Genomic DNA, 7,810 nt, shown 5'->3' on the forward strand with positions numbered 1-7,810 from the left:
TCTTCGCTGGGTCCACTTTGATCCCTTCATTACTGACTATGTGTCCTAAGAATTGGACTTCTTGTAACCAAAACTCACACTTCGAGAATTTAGCATATAACTTTTTCTTCCTTAAAATCTCCAAAGCTTTCTTTAAATGTTTTGCATGATCCTTTTCTGTCTTTGAATAAATCAAAATATCATCTATAAACACAATAACAAACTTGTCCAAGTATTCCTTGAAAATTCTATTCATTAGGTCCATGAATGCTGCCGGGGCATTGGTTAATCCAAAAGACATTACTAAAAATTCATAATGTCCATACCTTGTCCGTGAAAGCTGTCTTTGGTATATCCTCTGGCTTAATCTTTAGTTGGTGATATCCCGATCTCAAATCGATCTGGGAGAAGTGCTTGGCTCCTTTCAACTGGTCAAACAAATCATCAATTCTGGGTAACGGATACTTGTTCTTGATTATAAGCTTGTTGAGCTCACGATAATCGATGCACATTCTCATGCTTCCATCCTTCTTTTTGACAAATAGTACTGGTGCACCCCACGGGGATACACTGGGTCTGATTACTCCTTTCTCTAACAACTCTTGCAATTGCTTTGCTAGTTCCTTCATCTCAACGGGCGCCATTCTGTACGGTTCCTTGGATACCGGTTCCGTTCCAAGTGCTAAGTCGATCGCAAACTCAATTTCTCTGTCTGGAGGAAGTCCTGATAACTCATCGGGAAACACGTCTGGAAATTCATTAACTACTGGAATATCTTCAAGTTTTGCTGGCTCCTGACTTCTATCAATCACATAAGAAACGAAATGCTCGCATCCTTGCCGTAGTAACTTTTTAGCTTGAATCATTGTTAAAAACTTCTTTGCTTATTTCTGGCCCTTAAACGTTACTATCCTCTCGTCTGGCGTCTTCACCATTACCTTTTTATTTTGACAATCTATCTGGGCATCATGCTTAGATAACCAATCCATTCCTAAGATAACGTCAAACTCTCCTAGCTTAAATGGTGTCAAATCTACATAAAACTTATTACCAGAAATCTCAATCTCACAATTCCTACAAACTTGATTAACAGATATACGTTCTTGATTTTCTAATTCCACAGTCATTATTTCATTTTAATACTCAACTGAAAAGTTTAACTTACTAACAAAATCTTGAGAAATAAACGACCGAGTTGCTCCCGAATCTATTAAGACTTTGGCACATAAAGAATTCATATTAAGCGTACCTTCCACGACGTCAGTATCCTGGATAGCGTCCTTCACAGACATATCAAAAACTCTAGCCCTTGGAGTCTCATTCACTGCCGGAGTAGATCCCATAATTCTTAATGCATTACTGACTGGGGCTGGTGTCTTGCAATCCCCGGCTATATGTCCTGGCTTTCCACATTTAAAGCATGTAAATCCAATATCTGGAATCTTAACCGCTGGATTCCGAGTAGGCTGATCCATGTTTACTGGTTCTCTCGCTGGCTGATTGCGGCACTCCCTCGAGTAGTGCCCTTTCTGACTATACTTGAAATAAACACGTTCAACTTATTACAAACTCATCCATGCTTCTTACCACATACCTGACAATCTGGAAAAGTTAACCTCAACTGATTTGGCTGATTTATATTGACTGAACGGTTGCCTTGACCTCCGTCGCCTGTATTTTGCTTTTTAAAATAGAAATTTCTCCCTGGCTGAAACTTGCCCTTGTTAAAATTTGGAAACTTCCCTGGTTGTGACTGTCCTTCTTTTCCTTCAAACTTCCTCTTCTTACTTTCCTTTTCTTTCTGTGACATCTCACTCTCAGTTTCTGCAATTATGGCCTTCTATACAACTCCTGCATAGGTATCCAATTCAAATATGGTTACCTTCCCTCTAATCCATGGCTTCAGACCTTTGCTGGAATCTCTTAGCCTTCTTCCTGTCAGTATCTACATATGATGGCACATACCTTGACAATTCTTCAAACTTACTTTCATAATCAGCTACCGACATATTTCCTTGTTTTAGCTCTAAAAACTTCAGCTCTATCTGATCCTGAACAAACTGAGGAAAATACTTTCCTAAAAATAATTCTTTGAACCTCTCCCAAGTAATAACATCTGCACCTTCCAATGTCTTCACAGTCTCCCACCAATAGGTGGCCTCATTCTTTAATAATAACTTGCAAACTCCACCTTCTGTTCTTCCTTCACTTTAACTAAGGCAAACGACTTCTCTATTTCCTTTAACCAAACATTCGCTTCAATCGGATCTAAGGAACCCTTGACTTCTGGTGGGTTTACTGCCTGAAAAGTTTTGAAAGTTACCTGGGGATTGGTTTGTCTTTGTTGTTGTTGTGTCAGGTGAACTGTTTGTTGAGCCAAGATTTGAAGAATCTGGGCTATTGCTGGGTCTATGAGTCCTGGGTTTGCATTCGGGTTTGTATCATCTTGGTTGTTATTGTTGTTGTTGGTTTCTTCATTCTGGGTGTTGGTGCGGGTATTTCTTCTGGGAGGCATTTTCTGTAAAGAATCAAACAACTTATTTAGCCTTTAAATTAAATCCTTTGCATAAAAGAAAAGTTTTGTAAAACAGAAATATCTTTTTTTAGAACAGTTGTAACAGTTGAACTAAGTAAATTGCATGCTTCTTTACAGAATATAAACAGTTAAGGGAATAGGATATATGGTATCACAGGGGTATAACTGGTATAATAAATAAAGTAAAGTAAAACAGGTGCAGTAATGTAAATGACAATGCTGGAAAGGAAAAGGTACTGCTATATATAGATCAAAAGTTTTAGGTAGTACAAGCGTTAAAACACTTCGGAAGTAAAAGCAAAAGGGTACAACAAACCTACTCACTAGTCAGCAGATCTAGTCTATAAATACAACCCAAAAGTCTACTGATACATACTACACACTACTGTACATACTAAACAACCACAACAGCACTGCTCAATATTTCCATTTCTGTGCCTCTAGCTCATGGCAAGTCTGGTCCTCCAATCTCCTCAAGCTCCTCTAGAACCCACTTAGCCCACTCCACAAGAAAATCAGGGGTGATATCCTCATGAGTAGCCTCAGCAATTCTAACAGCAGCTACTCTCCGAAATACCTGGAGTCTTTCTTTGAGTCGCCTCTCACCACTCCCAACCTCTCTGGTACGCATAATATGTAATAGCTCCTGAATCTGACCCCGTAGGAATCGCTGCTCCATAAGGAAAGCCTCAAACTGATGATATGGGAAAGGATAGGAAGAGAACTGAAAATGTACACCTGTAACTGAGTGACCAGTAAAACCTGAATCAGCAGGTGGGGGTCCTCTGATAGGTGGTCTCATGCCTGGGGGTGGAATAGTCTGCAGTGGTACGGGCTGCAACACAGGTGGAGGTAAAATAGCCAACACTGAGTGATCAGCTGGTACGGGGATGAAAGAGTCGGCCATCGCTGCTATTTGAAATCATATCGCAATATAAGAATCTTGAACCACAACACGAATTATACTAATATATGTCATACCGTCACACTCAACCTCTCGACGTTCTATCTTGCTACTTCTTACTTCTAATCCTAACCCTCTACCCATTCCCGTTAACCTAGGCTTGTGTCAGTGACTTTTAACCTGTGGCTCTGATACCAAACATGTGGCACCCTCCAAACCCAGGTCAGAAGTTTGGGGTCCACACACACACACCTTATTTATAACCTGCCTATAATAATGATAAAGATAATAATAATATGCACTGACACTACTTACCAACTACCATGGGCCGCAACAGGTTAAAGTATATACACAAGCCACACACACACACACTTATATTACAAATGTCCAAATCCCGACTATTCAAACTTAGAACTGAACATCAAATATTATTACAAACTTTTACAAACTTAAACTATCTCAAAAGCTGTCAGCTAGCTTAACTCGATCAACCTGGACCCCTAGCTCTCGCACTGGATTGGGGATCCTCGCTACCAACTAGTTCCTTCTTAACTGGAAAAGAACATAAACAATATCGCACAAATGAGCTAACTAGCTCAGCAAGTCAAAATGACAAGACTGAGAATAATGATTATCAAGTGAAAAGGGTTAAGGTATCGAGTGAACAATGATTAATGATTTAGAATTGGATATTATATTTTCATTTTAAAAACCAAGGTTAGGCTGCTGATCAGTCATGCACTAACCCCGAGCAAGGAACACAACTCTGCTTTAATTACTGGATCCAAGGCACACATTAGCCTAACTTGACGACCAATCTGGCCTGACCACGAATCTGGTCCATAATTTTATAAAACCATCCAATTCTAACATATTAACTGAATAAATAATGTAAAGTAGTAAACAAAATCATAAGCAACATTGGATGTCCAATTATGAGACGGTTTCAATCTTCACAAATGAAATATGGCTATCAAATGGTGAAAAAAATGGATAACAAAAGAATCAAAGTTCCAAGGTTATAAGGATTTGGTCTTTCGGAGCGTAAGGTACAAGGGTTTGAATATGTAAGCAATCTGATTCAGTGTTTGGTATTTAGTTTGCATATATTTATGGAGTAGTATCGTATATCTGTGGTTCGTATTCGGGGATTTAACAATCAATGGTTCAGAAAGAGTAAGGTTTACGGCTCAAATATCAATAGCTGGAATCAAGGTTTAGGGTTCAGTGCTTCAAAGCACCTGCAATATAAAACAAAACTATTAATTATCTACAATATATCTCGAGAAGGTTCAGAACCCTTGCCTGGTACTAGCTTGCTATACTTCACCAATTTCCAATCACAATCTCCTACTCCTTGACTATCTGTTTCCCTTTCCTATGCCTTGCCTCTTCTGCTCACATAACATAAGTATCTATCAATACTCAACTCATACGATTCTATTCGGTATACACTTCTATCTACCCTTCGTTTTACCTAAATTCGACTAACGGATTGAAAGTTACCCTAAAAACAAGTAAACACTGAACATATAGACCGACAGTCAAACAACAAGTCACATATAACATGTAACACGTCAAACAATCAATGACATTCCATTTATAAAGAAGTCTCGGGTCATAGACAGGCTTTTGGGTATTTAATATGATTCTTAAAATATTTTTCGGAATTAAAACGGGTTATTGAATCAATTTTGGAGCAATAAACAGGGTTCAGTTGGCCACATCTGGCTTCAAAATAATTTTCTAATAATTATCGAGCCTTGAAAATAATTTAAAATAATATTTTAAAGCTCGAAACTATTTTTCAGAATTTTTAAATCATTAATAAATAATTAAATCTAATTAAATAATTATTTAAAATCAATTAATAATTAATTAAATCAATTTATCAATTAATTTTCAAATTAATTGACCAATTAACTAATTAATTATTAACTAAAATTAATTAACTAATTAATTCAGATTTATTTTGAATTAAAAATAATTTTTGGAATTAAAATAATAATTTTTGGAATTTTCAGTAATTAAAATTGAATTTTTATAATTAAAATAAATAGGAAATATGATTTTTAAATATTTTATAAACATGATTCCTATTTCTGCAACTCCTGGAAACTACAGGGACTAAACTTCATCGTCCCCAAATGTTCAGGGACTAAACTGCAATTTTGCAGTTCAGTCGCCGGAAATTACTCTGTCTCGCCGGAGAAGGCGATCCAGGTACAGTCACACCACCACAAGCTCCAGAATTGAAGCACAGACCACCAAAAACTTATATCAGCAATCAAATCATCCTAATAATCTCTGAGTTGGCCAGAAATTGGCCGAGAAGTTCGCCGATTTTCGGCGAGCTCGACGTAAACTTCAAATGACAACTCCCTCCTCTACAGACCTCGTCGATTTGTAAGACTTATACGAATCGATTGCAAATTTCATAAGGAACATAACCCACCCCTCTGGAACATCTATCTATCCCAGAATAAGAAACCCCCAAATTCAATCAAGAACATTCAAACAAATTATAAAACCTAATTTCTAAATTCGAAAATCAAACTCAATTTTGAACATGTTATTGAACTCCAAATCAGTCATATAACATATCAAAATCATCAGAAAAACAAGTTCTACAACATGAAAATATCAAATCATTCAAACAATCATCCGTACAAAAATTCATATTTTCAATCAAAATAATTCAAAAATAAATAAAAATATATAAAATCAACCTTTGATTCTGCAGTTATGAAACTTGTATAATCTGGTAGTACTCTTCAAACCCTTCATTTTGATTACCAGAGCTTTCCAAACGGATTTCAATAACACCTCCGATTTGCAGTTTGATTCTTGAAAGGTTATATGAATATAAGTATTTTCTCTGTAAAATTCTATAATTACTGTTTGCAAATGATTTTCGGTACGAAAAAAATAGGGTAAAGGCTATTTATAATTACGGAAAATTAGTATCCCGTTGGATCATTCCGGATATAAAATAGTACGTTTATTTATAAAAACAGATCCAAACGGTACCGGTTTTCGGGATAATTATCCAAATCAGTACAATTTGTACTGCGGTCTTGGTCTCAGCGCCTGGTTACACGTATTACGAGGTGATAATTATAATAGTTTAATAAAAAGATCCAGTTTTTTGAAAATACGAGTTTTATTAATTTACCGAAACGAATAATGTATCAAAAATATTGCGCCGGGACCCGCACAGGATAAACCGTACGCCGGATCGAAAAAGTCGAAACATGGAAAATGCTCGGAATATTGCAATTAGGTTAGAAAGAAGTTTTCGGAAGAGTTTCAGGTTATAAAAACGTAAAAACGAGTGAAGTCGGCTGGTTCCTGATTATATAAAATAGTTTATAATACTCGGAAAAAGAATTTATAAAATCCATAAAATTCCGATAAAATCATAAATTTACATAAAAATAAATAGAAAGATATGACAATTATCTATATTTTATTTAGGACATATAAAAATTAAAATACTCAATTTATATTATTTTTAAACATCCAAACACATATACCACTTAACAAATACTTCATAGAATAAACACAAAACATGCATAATATTTATTTATTTGCAAAATAATTACACGATATATCCCAGATGTTACAATCCAGATTTAACATGTATTAAGATTGTTGTTGGAGGAATTTCGAAATAACACGATATCAGATGATTGCTGAAATAATAGAGCGGTGTAACTGTTTTAAGGGATTAGGATTTGTGAAAAAGAGAGGGGCTGGACTTGGGAGGTGTCTCGATTTGTGTCATTGTATCGGATCCCTTTGTCAAGATGCATGCGTACCAATTTATATTGGATCAGGCCTACGCAGCTCTCTGAAATTTGGGTCTATCCATAAGAGACTTTAGGGAGAAGTTTTATTAATGTGGTTAATTACCAATTTTATCTGATTCAATCTTGTCCTTATTACATTTTCTTGATTTGAAAGATATCATTTCGAGATACTTTCCGTAATTTATTCTTTAAAATTGATTCTTTCCTCGTTTGAGGGAGATGATAAAACTTGGGTAATAAGTTATAATTATTAACCGGTTTTAATAATTATAAATATTAAAAATTTGAGAGATTATTAAGCATGCCAAAATGTTGCATAATAACTTGCCCCAATCTTCAGTGTAGCTTGCCGCAGTGGAGAACTAAAAATTCTCCTAGCTTTCAAATTTCTTGAGTCACTGGAGAAAACTGAAAATAATAGATTAGTAAATCATATGGAGCACTACAGTGCTCATAATCCGTACGCGAATATGACTTTATGCGAGAGCCAATAAGATATTATTTTTGCCAATATTTTAAAAAGTGCGAGTAAATAATATCATTTTGAAATTCATTGTGGCCTTCATTGTCAAGTTAGGA

The sequence above is a fragment of the Apium graveolens genome, chromosome 2 (assembly GCF_009905375.1).
Source record: "Apium graveolens cultivar Ventura chromosome 2, ASM990537v1, whole genome shotgun sequence".
NCBI classification, from domain to species: domain Eukaryota; kingdom Viridiplantae; phylum Streptophyta; class Magnoliopsida; order Apiales; family Apiaceae; genus Apium; species Apium graveolens.